At 44.0% G+C, this 13320-nt stretch overlaps 1 protein-coding gene across 2 annotated transcripts in view; it reads left to right on the top strand.

Annotated features, from left to right (window-relative positions):
• The first annotated feature begins 4562 nt into the window (after positions 1 to 4562).
• The window catches only part of RNF185 (ring finger protein 185), a 30140-nt gene continuing 21382 nt past the window's right edge, over positions 4563 to 13320 (top strand). The window contains exon 1 of one of the 2 annotated variants that reach the window (XM_001497319.7): positions 4563 to 4733. The gene's annotated coding sequence lies outside the window, so the exon portion shown is untranslated. The remainder of the gene's footprint in view (positions 4734 to 13320) is intronic. The other variant, XM_005612424.4, reaches the window with a different exon arrangement.

Here is a 13320-nt window from a genome sequence, read left to right as displayed (position 1 = left end):
TTTCTGGCCCCGATCCTGTGCACGTACCCCTGCTGAGGGACTCTGATAGCTTTGTTCCTAACAATTTTAATGAATTTTCCCAGGGAATAAGAAGGCATCTAAAAAGAAAGAACACTTGTAGAATATACATCATTATCGACAGAAGAAAAGAACAATGAGAGATCCTGGAGTCCATCATGTACATTTCTAAATCCCCTTCTTACTGTCCATTTTCCCTACAAACTGCCTCAAGATTCTGTAATCCTTGAAGATGGGTTTTTGAGACATTAGTCACCCATCTTCTGATTTGCTGGCTAGTTTAATCTAATTAAACTTCCTTTCTCGATCTCTAACTTGTGATTAATTGGCTCAGATCGAGGTGAGCAGAGGGAGCCCATTGCTTGTTATTACCTATACCTTTGAAATGCCTCCCCCAGGGTGGCCAGACTAAGGGAATCTCTGAGGAAGCTCCTCCAGGTGCTACCACATCGTTCACCTTTCATAGTAGGGCTATTTAATTCCCACAGATTTCAGGCTTGACTTTTCTCTGTTGTTGAGGCTAATTTGAACTCATTATTTATATTTTTAAAAAACACAGTCTCTGGTGATGCAGATTAAGGTCGCCCCAGGGAGAGAAGCCCAAGGCGTACTGGCCTACATACCCATCTATATCATCCTCCGGGAAGTATAGGACGTCCTGACCTGATTAGTATCCAAAGTTATAAGACTCCAATAACCAGACGCCACCTGTACTGATACCATTTTAATGACTTTTTAATATAATCTTTCCTTTGTCTTGTAAAGAAATAACTCCATACCTATGCCCTATAATTTAGCCCTAACCCTCAACCCATTGCAGCTCTTCACTGCCCATGGGTCCCGTCCCCATGCTATTCTCTGAATAAAAGAGCACTGCTACCAGACCTTGAGAGTCCAAGAAATCTTTCTTTCGACTCCTTGGCTCGCAAGCCTGCACCGTCTGGGATAATTGTAGGCACTTAATAACAAATGTTTGTTGAATTAATGAAACAATGAAGACAAGTGTCAAGAACTCCAGAGACTGACTGCCTGTATAGTGGTTTCAGACTTAAAAAAAAAAAAAAAACCCTTTTAATTGAATGATAAAATTGTCCAAACTTTTAAAAACTCTCCTTTACTAATGTGTAAAATGGAGACAGTCACCAAAACCATTCATAGGGCTGCTGTGAGGATCAAATGAACCATTGTGTGGAGTATGCTTAGTTTAGCTCAGTAAATGTTAGTGTGGGGGACTGGAATTGGCCACCCCAAGATATGTCTCTTTGGCATGAGGATTATTTGGGGCTGGTTACTTAAACTGCAGACAGGAAAGAAAATCTGAAAAGTAGAATTTACTTACCCTTTGTTAAGAGACATTTACATTGTAAAGGAAATCTCCATCTGTAAAGGTGTCTTCCTCTCTGCACCAGGAAGAAGAGGGGATGACCTTATCTCTAGAGACTCTTAACGCCAAAGGCAAGGACTTAAATCTGCATCTTTTTTACTGTACTTGTCTGGTAACCTCCTGTAACTGACTCCACCCACCTCAAACATCCTCCTTTGTCTTTAGCTGAGGAGGATATTTAAGGTGGTGGATTCAGCCATTTTGGCGAGTTGCTGAGGTTGCCTGAGCCTCTCCCATGTATACATGTTATAAAGCTCTGTTTAATTTTCTCCTGTTATTCTGTCTCCTGTGAATTTAATTTATTCTCTGGCCAGAAGAACCCACAGTGGGTAGAGGAAATGTCTTCCTCCCCCACAGTTGGTATTTTTTTTTTTTTTTAAGGAGGATTAGCCCTGAGCTAACATCAGCCACCAATCCTCCTCTTCTTGCTGAGGAAGACTGGCCCTGAGCTAATATCCGTGCCCATCTTCCTCTAGATAAATAGTCTATTAGATATGTGATTACATGTTTAATATCTTTCCCACCTGACATGAAAGCAAAGGTCTTGCTTTGTCTCTCACTGAACTACCAGCGCCTAGCACATAAATAAATGTGTGATAGATAAATAAGGAAATTCACTAGGACTGAAGCACTCCCCCCTTTTTGGGGGTAAATTTTAATTTTTAGATCATTTAAAACTTAAAGAAAAGTTGCAAAAATTACATAAAGAACTCCATATAACCTTTACCAATGATGGGGTTCAGAGTAGGTCACCCCAAGATACACCACTTTGGTATGCAGATTATTTCAAGCTGAAGACAATAGAGTCTTAGAAGACTCAGGAAGAACATTTGACCTTGCCCCCTAACTGCCTAAAAGAAATTTAAAATAAAGGCCTGTCCCCTACAGGTCATCACCATAGATAACTCTGGGTATCTGTAGACTGGGAGGGTCCTTGCTAAGCTCACTCTTATTGAAGTTCTATTTACCAAACATTTGCTTTTCCATCTCCATGTGAATTGCCTTCCCCGCCTTTGAAGCCCCAAATCACTACCCACAACGTCCTCCTTGTCTGTGGCTAAAGATATTTAAACAGGCAGCCTCTACTGGATGGCTGAGTTACTCAGTTTCTCCTGAGTTTCTCCCTTTTACACATGCTATTAAACTTATTTTCTCCTGCTAACTTGTCTATTAAATTATTTCATCAGCCATAAAAACCTTGAGGAAAACGGGGGGAATTCACCCCCCTCCCTAACACCTAGATTCACAGTTGTTTTCATTTGCCTCATTTGCTTAATCATTCTATTTATATATATATGTGCATTTTTTTCTGAATCATTTGAAATTAAGTTGGAGACATTGTGCCCTTTTACCCCTAAATACTTTCACAAAGATTTCCTAAGAACAAGGACATTTCCTTAACATAACCACAATACGACAATCATATTTAGAAAATTTAACATTGATACAATATGTATTAACAGCTAGCCCACAATCTGTTTTTAAATTTCATCATTTGTCCCAATATTGTCCATTGTACCTATTCTGTCCCCCCTCACCCCAGTCCAGGATCCAATTTAGAATCACACACCAGGGGCCAGCCTGGTGGAGCAGCGGTTAAGTGCGCATGTTCCACTTAGGTGGCCTGGGGTTTGCCAGTTCCGATCCCGGGTGCCGGCATGGCACCGCTTGGCAAGCCATGCTGTGGTAGGTGTCCCACATATAAAATAGAGGAAGATGGGCACAGATGTGAGCTCAGGGCTAGTCTTCCTCAAGAAAAAAAAATCACACACCACAGTCTATTGTCATGCCTCTTTAATCTTCTTTAAAGAGTTCCTAAGCCTTTCTCTGTCTCCCATGACAGAGTTATTTCGTACAGTGTTTCTGGACTTGGATTTATTTCATGCTTCCTCATAAGATTTGGGATATGCATTTTTGACAAATACCACAGAAGAGATGTTGTGTCCTCCTCAGCGCATCTTCCCACCCCCCCACCCCCCCGCTTTTTCTCCCCAAATCTCCCCAGTACACAGTTGTATATTTTTAGTTGTGGGTCTTCTAATTGTGGCATGTGGGATGCTGCCTCAGCTTGGCCCGAACAGCGGTGCCGTGTCCGTGCCCAGGATCCGAACCAGTGAAACCCTGGGCTGCCAAAGCAGAGCAAGTGAACTTAACCACTCGGCCACCTTTTCAGTTGATCTTATTAGGAGGCACATGATCTCTACTTGACCCATAACTGGTGATGTTAACTTTGATCACTTTGATTCACTTGTTCTTCAAGGTTATACCTCTGTAAAATTACTCTTTTCCCTTTGTAATCAATAAGTAATTTATGGGAGACAATTTTACTGTGTAACCATCCTGTTCTCAAGTTTTACCATTCACTATTGATTTTTCTAACTCAATCATATTCGTTGGTTGGCATTCTACCAAAAGGAAGAATATTCCCTTCTCCCTCATTTATTTATTCATTTCTTTATTTATGTCAGTAAAGACTCATGGATTACCATTTTATTCAATTATACTCTGTTACTATCATTATGTATCTTGATGGTCAAATTGCCCTGATTTGGCCAGTGGTATCTCCTTCAAGTTAACCTCTGTGTTGACCCCTTTGACATATTCCCATCATTCTTATTCCTATCATCCTCACATTCTGATGCAACAAGAAGTTCTAAGCTTATCTTGATGTGGATCAAGGCTACCCCAGGTAGAGAAGGCCAAGGTGTCCTGGCCTACATGCCTGCAGCCCTTCATTGCCCATGGTTCCTGTCCCCATGCTATTCTCTGAATAAAGGAGTACTACTACCAGACCTTGAGAGTCCAAGAAATCTTTTTTTTGACTCCTCCGCTCGCCAAGCCCGCATCAATCTGGTACCTTCTCTGCCTCAACCAAGGCTCTTTAGAAGCTGCCAACGTTACCCCAGCTCTGGCTCCATAAGACATTAAGCACAACCTGCTCAGAACAAGCCAAAATGTTATCTTTAGCTCGCGACACCGAAAAGAGGAAGAACTCCAAGAGGAAGGGCAAGAGACCCTTCCTCGGGTGGCTCCCCAGTTGCGGAGAATGTTCAGTTGGTAACACCAAGTAGGCCCTAGGGTCCCCCGCTGCCTGCCCGCAGGCGGAACCTTAGAGCCGGGGACCTGGATCGGAAGACAGTGCAGCGGACCAACCTTTTCCGGTTGTGGCCGGAAGTCCCTCGGGGAGGGGCGGTTCTGTATCAGGTGACCGGAGTCCGCGTAGGAGGGATCAGAGGTCTGGCCTCTACCGACTGACGTGACTGCCGGAGTTGCTGGGCGGCCGACGGACGGGGCTGCGGCGGCCTCGGCGGCGTTACCTGAGCAGAGGCAGGTACATAAGGGGCTGGGTCGGCAGCTCTGGGCTGTCGAGATTGAGGGACGGGGGCAGGGCGCTGCGTTCCTTCCTCACCCGGCCCCCGGGCTGCGACTCCTGAGCCCAGGGGCGCAAAGACAGCAAGCCCAGCTCTGCCCCGGGCCCGCCGCCCCAGAAGAGAGCTCGGGCTGGCGTTGTGGTCTTCCGTCCCGGGATTATAGTTTGGGGAAACTGAGGCCCCGAGAAGGGGAAAGCTCCCACGAGCTCTCCTTTCTAGGCAGGGACTCATTCTCCTTCTGTGCCCCGCTCGAAGCTGCCTCTCTCATGTGGAGGTGCTTTTAACGAGTTTCCCGAATGGTCAGACGAAGCCGGGAACCGTGGTAAACAGAGTTGGGGTTGGGAGTAAGAGAATCGGGTTCGAGACTTCGCTGCCGACAGCCAATTGTGCGTTCTGGGCCAAATTCCTTCCCTGTGCTGGGCCTCAGTTTCGTCATTTGTGAAACAGGGCAGTGTTTCTCAAAGTATGGTGCTCACACCATCTGCTTTGAAATGCTCTGAGATGCATGCTTTACACGACGAGGCTCAAATAAGACCCCTGATTTAGTATCTGGGTCAGAACCTAGGAAACTGCGTTTTGAACTTAGACTTGGGGGTCCTTTGCTTACTGATGTTTGAAACCCACTGATCCTAAGTGCTTTCCTGCTGTGAGTACTAGGTATCCATTCTTCGCTTTCTGGCAGCTGGAGCCAGTTCAGGATCTTTGAAAGAATTGGGATGTTTAGCTCAGAAAAGAGAGCCCTGCAAAGGAAGTGTCGTTAAAAACTGAAAAAGTTGTTATGGTGAAGAGGGCTTCCACTTCATCTTTGGGGTTGAAAGAGGCAGAACTAGGACCAACAGGTGAATTCTACAAGAAGACAAGATTTTGACTTAATTAAGAACTAAATGCTGGGCAGAGGTGACCAGCAATGGAATAGATTGCCTCCACAGGTGGTGAACTCCCTGTTGAAGGAGGTATACAGGTGTCGGATGAAGCTCCTTTCCAGCTTAAGAGTGTCTGATTCTGAGTGGTTATTTTGAATCTTTCTGGTGCTGAGTGCTTTTTTTCTGCCCTCTTTCCTGACACCTCGATCCCCCTAGCCTACATCCTCTAGAAGTAAGGCCGGTGGGTCTGAACTTATGTAATCTCTTCCTGGTTGTCCTGTGCACCATCCTTCCTTTTAAGGACTTTAGCACACCCCATCTGATAAAGGCTCCTTAAAGGTTTATTGAATGAATAGCTAAGCAGGGTCCCCACCCTATGGGTTTGTAGCTTATTTTCTTAGAACAACTTGGAAATGCCTCTGAAGACTTTGTGTTTGATCAGAAGAAGCCAGTGGACTCTTTGGATCGCAGAATGAGGGGTCAGAAGGGCCCCTTGAGATTGTTCAGGCCAGCCTTTCCTCCCTGAGACATAAATCCCTCTTTAATCCTCTCTCCAGCAGTGTGTTGTATAGATGTGTCTACAGAGAGAGTTTTTGAAATCTGTCAGCTAACTTTCCATCCAGCATTTAAAACCAGTCCTTTTAAGGACTTGACTTGCTAGTTAATCCTCACTTACATGTAATCTGCAGATAATACTCTAGCGTGTCTTTAGTTTTCTAATCAAACATCAAAACTCCTTATTTTGTGATTTACAAAATTCTAAGCAGATCACTTTTTCAGAACCTGTTAGAATGCTTACGTTGCCCTGTGGCGCAGAGATTCCATATTATGACCTAATTCTGCTGACACCACCCTCCACTTCTCTTCCCCTCCCCCCCAGAAAAGGTTGGGTTTGAGCCAAGACTTCCTGCCTGTGTTTGTCTTCCTGCCTTGTTTGTGTTTCCTAGGATTAAAAAAAAAAAAGTTGTCAAATGCTTATTCAGATATTATCCAGGTGCTGGGTAAAACTATTTTAATTTGGTGGCGTCTTTAAAGCTTCTCAATCTGAAAATTTCCTTTTAAAAAAGTTCCTAAATCAGCATTTCTGTTGTGTGTCTTCAGGCCACTAGTCTGAAGAGATGCCCCTGAAAAAAGTGTTGTGTGGTAAAAATAAGTTTGGAAAAAGCTACGTATCATTATCCCTTCTAGGAGCTTGTCAGTGTGTAGTACCACATTAAAGGCACTGAGATGTCCTGCAATAAAGGCGTGTACCTAACCTTCTTTGATCTAGTGTTGCCAAACTTAATTGATGCGAAGCAATTTTTTTGCCTTAATTGAAGCACGCATTGGCAAATTCTGACCTAGAGCAGGAGTCTGCTGTCCCTGCCCTGTGGGCCAGATCTGGCCCTAATGCCTGTTTTTGCATGCCTGTGAGCTAGGAATGGCTTTTACTCTTTTTTTTTTTTTTTTTTTAAAGATTGGCCCCTGAGCTAACAACTGTTCCAGTCCTTTTTTTTTTTTTCTTTCTGCTTTTTCTCCCCAAATTCCCTCAGTCCGTAGTTGTATATTTTAACTGTGGGTCCTTTTCTAGTTGTGGTGTGTGGGATGGCATGTGGGATGTGTGGCCTGACAAGCAGTGTCATGTCCGCTCCCAGGGTCTGAACCTGCAAAACCCTGGGCCACCGAAGCAGAGCGCACAAACTTAACCACTCGGCCACCGGGCCGGCCCCTGGCTTCTACATTTTTGAATGATGGAGAATAAATCCAAAGAAGAATAAAATTTTGTGATATTTGAAAATTATAGGAAAGTCAAATTCCAGTGTCCATAAATTAGGTTTTAGTGGAACGCGGCCACACTTGTTAATTTACATATAGTCTTTGGCAGCAGAGTTGAGTAGTTGCCCCAAAGACCATATGGTCCACAAAGTGCAAAGTATTTACTATATGGCACTTGACACAAAAAATTTGTCAACCCCTGACCTGCATCATGTACTTTTTTTTTTTTTTTGAGGAAGGTTAGCCCTGATCTAACTGCTGCCAATCCTTCTTTTGCTGGGGAAGGCTGGCCCTGAGCTAACATCCATGCCCATCTTCCTCTGCTTTATATGTGGGACACCCACCACTTCATGGCGTGCCAAGCAGTGCCATGTCCACACGAGGGATCCGAACCGGCGAACCCTGGGCCGCTGAAGCAGAATGTGCGCACTTAACTGGGGCAGCCTCATGTACATTTTTTTAAACTTTTTGTTTTAAAATAATTTTAGACTTGCAAAAATAATACACAAACTTCCTGTATGCTCTTCGCCCAGTTTTCCCTAATGTTAATGTTTTACATAACCATATTCAAATTATGTAAACAAGAATTTAACGTTAATGTAATACTACTAACTAATCTATGGACTTTATTCAAATTTTGCCATTTGTCCCATTAATGTCCTTTTCCTGTTCAGGATCCAGTCCAATTTCCCACATTGCGTTTAGTTATTAAGTCTCCTTAGTCTGTTTTCTTTTTATTTTATTTCTTTTTTTACTTTTTTTTTGAGGAAGATTAGCCCTGAGCTAACATCCACTGCCAAGCCTCCTCTTTTTGCTGGGGAAGATTGGCCCTGAGCTAACATCTGTGTCCATCTTCCTCTATTTTTTTATATGTGGGATGCCTGCCACAGCATGGCCTGATTAGTGGTGTGTAGGTCCGTGCCCAGATCCAAACTGGCAAACCCCGCGCTGCTGAAGCGGAGCGCATGAATTTAAGTGCTATGCCACCAGGCTGGCCTGCTTAGTCTCTTTTAATCTGAGACAATTCCTCCATCTTTTTTGTCTTTCATGACTGGAAACTTTTGAAGAGGACTGGTCAGACTGGTCAATTATTTTAGAGAATCTCTCTCAAAAAAAATTTTTTTTTGAGGAAGATTAGCCCTGAGCTAACTACTGCCCATCCTCCTCTTTTTGCTGAGGAAGACCGGCTCTGAGCTAACACCCATGCCTATCTTCCTCTACTTTATATGTGGGACACCTACTACAGCATGGTTTTTGCCAAGCAGTGCCATGTCTGCACCTGGGATCTGAACCAGCGAACCCTGGGCCACCGAGAAGTGGAACATGTGAACTTAACCGCTGTGCCACCGGGCCAACCCCCACTCAAATTTTTTTGACTGAGGAAGATTCTCCCTGAGCTAACATCTGTTGCCAATCTTCCTCTTTTTTTTTGTTTTGTTTTTGAGGAAGATCAACCCTGAGCTAATGTGTGCTGCCAATCCTCCTGTTTTTGCTAAGGAAGACTGGCCCTGAGCTAACATCCATGCCCATCTTCCTCTACTTTATATGTGGGATGGCTACCACAGCATGGCGTGCCAAGCAGTGCCATGTCCACACCCGGATCCGAACCGGCAAACCCCAGGCCGCCAAAGCAGAACGTGCGCACTTAACCACTGCACCACCTGGCCAGTTCCAGAGAAATGTAGTTTTTAAAGTAGGGAGGAAGCCACCAAGTGGCCCCTGGCTTAAGATTATCAGAGGTGGCCCAAATTGCTGCATTGTTACCATGGCCCCTACTTCTCTACTCTTCACATCAGCTAGAAATGGCGTGGGTCCATCTCTTCATTTCATTGAGCAGTGGGAGCAAAGCACCGCTAAGTGGTGGTGCCCTTGTCCACCAACTGGCTTAAGGACACACAGAGATCAGAAGCAACAGGCCGTGCCTGCTTCTGGAAGTGGCCTAGGTGACTGGCTGGCCATTTCAACCTGGGACCACTCGTCAGGTTGACTGCCATGGTAGTCTCCACAGCACTTGGCTGTTTACTGTCCACACTCCCCATTGTTCCTCAGAAGTGCCTTGTGATGTAGGCATGGCAGGGGTTTTAAAGATGGACAGCTCTGGGGGCCAGCCCATGGCTGAGTGGTTAAAGTTCCGTGTGCTCGGCTTTGGTGGCCCGGGTTCGTGGGTTCGGATCTCGGGCATGGACTCATCAGCCATGCTGTGGAAGCATCCCATATACGATAGAATAGAGGAAGATTGGCACAGATGTTACCTCAGGGCTAATCTTCCTCAAGCAAAAAAAAGGGGAAGATTGGCAATGGATGTTAGCTCAAGGCGAATCTTCCTTGCCAAAAAAAAAAAAGATGGACAACTCTGAATATGGGAGTGGATTCTGGGCAAAAGCTCAGGAAAATTACTTGTTTTTTACTACTATTTCTACAGAGGCGTTTCTCACTGTGAGGCGCTTTTTAAAAAATAGCAGTTAAATCCTGACTAGATGGTGGATTCCTTGAGAGCAGGAACCAGAACCTTGTCTGATTTATTTTTATCTTTGAGCCTAGTTGTTGGCATTCTTTAAATGTTTCCAAAACCACACCGACAATTAATGTCAGGTAGCTTGGGACACAAGCCTGATTTGTAAAAATCAATATTAATAGATTATTCAAAATGATTTCATTTTGGTTTTATTGTTTTTAACCACAGTTGGTCTATCTTATATATGCTTTCCTGATGGTCCTCCTGGGGACCTCCTATTGAAATGACAAGTGAAATCATTGTTTTGTCAAGTATATACTGGATGTTATTAAACGCTTAGAAATTTTCTTTCTTAATTAAATCTTGTCAACCTTATTCATTTTCTTTTTATACTGTACCTTCAGAGTATTTTATAGGTCTTTAGCTCAATCTCAGGTAAAATCTGAATTGATGAGATTTTGTAGAATCTGAATTAATTAGGATTAACTGCCTATGTGACAACAAAACCAAAACTCTCATTTTGAAAACTTTTCTGATAACAAAGGAAGGGCAGACACAATTCCCCCATTTGCAAGTGAGGACCCTGGCTTGGTGAGTGGCAAAGATGAGCATCAGACTAGGTCCTCTGGCTCCTTTCACTATATTGTACTAGAAATCCGCAGCCCTTAACTGGGAGCTGACCAGTCTGAAGATCTTTTCCTTAACATAATACTCAGTTATGTTGGTTTGAATTGAAATTTGCACGTCCCCATCATTTGTTCACATACTTTTATCGAACATTTACTGTGTGACAGACACTGTGCGTGCAGCTCTAGGAGGTGTCTAACTAGAGTGAGTAATAGACAGTTCAATGAATAATTAATCCTCTGTGTGTGTGTCATTATCCCCAATAGAGGTGGGTACAATTTGAGAAAATCCAAACCTTTTTCTGGTGGCATATCCCTGATCTTTTTTTCTTGTTTAATAGTGTTGGGTAATACTTATTTAAAAAAAAATTACTCTAAAACCATTATGTAACATTCCAGTTCTGAAAACATCACTGAAGAATGTCTTATTCTTTTAGGATATTGATTTTCCACAACTTGAGTTGGCCTAGTTGATTCATATTGAGTTGTCCAGTTCTAAGTACTCCTGGGCATCAGATCCATCAACCCACACACATTTGTGAGGTGTTCTTGAGGTGCCTGGCCCTGGGCTGAGTAAGGCACCTGGAAGCTGAGTGTGGTCTTGAGGAGACAGACACCAAGAGATCACTGAGGTACTGTCTGTTAAGCACATTGACTTGGGAGTTGGGAAGCTTTGCCTTTGACTGGCTCTGTGACCATGAGAAGTGACCTAACCACTCTGAGCTTTAATCTAACATCCCAGGAGATGCTACCAATGATATAATAGTGTTTACTTCAAAGGCAGGCTGTAAAGATTAAATAATATAATTCATTGTAAAGGGCTGGGCAGAGTGTTAGCTGATGTTATTCATAGTGATGATAAATATAACAAGTGCCTCGTGATTTTAACGCTTTATGGGAAAATCTAATTTTGCCTGAATCAAACTGTGTCCCATTCTAGATTTCCTTATAGACGGTTCTGATGCCTCACCTACCATCCCTTCAAGGAATGTTGCTTATTCAGAGAGTGAAGTTGTGATTCATTCGTTCAGCAAATGAACCGAGTACCTGCTGATTGCGTAGCTCTGTGGGGAATATAATGAAGCAGTACACCTTCAGTGTACTCCGTGAGAGACCTTACGGTGGAGAGAGGAACATTTCTTGAGCACTTAACTGTGTGCCAGGCACTGTGCTAGTCCCTTACTGTTTTATCTCTTTACTCCTTACAGCTGTCCTGTGAGGAAGGTAATAGCTCCTTTTTTACATATGAGTAAGACAAAGGTTTAGAGAGGGAAGAATGTCTGAAAGAGTGAGTGGCAGAGCTGAGGTTTGAACCCAAAGCTATCAAATTCCTCTGTGCCATGCTAGTTTTTAAGGACAAAAGTCCATAAAAAGTTAAGGGACATTTTAAGACAGTGATGTAAGGGCTGACAAAAGGCAGCCTCTTGGATGGTCCTTAAGAGCTTGTGCTAGGTGTGCCCAAGTCCTACTTCACCCTTTCTTAGGAAACCTGATAAACTTTTAGAAAAAGCATTGAAGCTTAAAACAAAATAAAAAGCCCTTTTGATTCAGAAATAGTGGAAGAAAATATGAGAAAGTAGAAACAGCTGACCCTAGAATCCCAATTCAAGTATGACGGGCGCAAGGACTCTAAGGCCGTTCTTCCTGCCTCAGTCCCAGCCCTTGCTGCCCTATCATTCTCATATGTGCCCTGGGCTCCAGCCACACTGAACTTGGCACATTGAATTGTCCACTTGTCCCGTGTGCTGCGTCTGTGTCCTCCCCAGCATTCCCTGCCCTCACACACTCTGTACACACCTCTCTCAGCACCCAGCACACTGGGCTGCCTTGTTGGTTTACTTGTCTGTGTGTCACTTTAGACTGAAATCCTTAATCTCTGTATCCTGAATGCATGGCAAACAGGATCTTTAATAAATCTTTGAAGGTAAGAGAGGAGTTGGTTCAACAGAGGGTGGATTAGAGGGTACCAGAATAAAGGACCAGTGCAACCCCGAGGAAAAGAGGCCAGTCTTCTAGCCTCCTCTGTCCTTCTGGACCTGAAAGGCCATTCATGCCCTTAGTCCTGAATTTGAGGGCCAGGCCTCTGTGAGCTAGCCTAGAGACCCAAATTCCATTTAGTCTCCAAAATTTTAGAGCCTGCTTTCTGTGTGTTCCAATCAACCTACTCAGATTTCCTCCCACGCCAACCTTCTGTGAATGTGATGTAGATGTTCTTAGGGTCTGGATCCTGTTTCTGCCTCCATGTGATCCAGCAGCAGCCTAATGAGCAGCGCAGACAGGCTCAGGCACACTGCAGTTCCTGGCAGAAAGCTTCCCTGTGAACAAGTGTGTGCCCACCAGGAGCAAGACCTCTGCTGGATCCCCTCTCTGATCATGCTAGTTATTTATCACGCAGATTTCTAATATTCATAACTAGGATTAAGGTTTCTAGATGTCTGTGTACATCCTGGTTCAGGAATTCTTAAAGGAGCAGAGAAGGCAAGTTATGAATATCTGCAATTGTCTAGAACCTGAGAACTGATCACAAGAATGCTACAAAGAGATTTCTTCATGAGGTTGAGTTCCCTGGTAGTTCCTACAGGGATATGCAACTCTTGTGTTCTTTTCCTTGCTCAGCTCCTGTGAGGTGGTCCTGGCCAGCTCTGGGAAGGTAATAGGAGTGAGGATGCTGGGTCAGTCGACTTCAGCTTCCAGGCTATGCACTCCTCCGGGGATAAGTATTGCACCTCTGCCTTAGTCCCAGCACCATGTGTTACCCTGGACATCTCAAATTTAGGAATGTTTTTCAAAACTAGGTTTGAACTTGTTTCTTAAATGGCCGGCTCTCTCCTGGATAGGCAAGGTGCTA

The sequence above is a fragment of the Equus caballus genome, chromosome 8, assembly GCF_041296265.1.
Source record: "Equus caballus isolate H_3958 breed thoroughbred chromosome 8, TB-T2T, whole genome shotgun sequence".
Taxonomy (NCBI): domain Eukaryota; kingdom Metazoa; phylum Chordata; class Mammalia; order Perissodactyla; family Equidae; genus Equus; species Equus caballus.
Note: the sequence above shows the minus strand (reverse complement) of the source record. Positions and strands in the feature narration are given on the sequence as shown.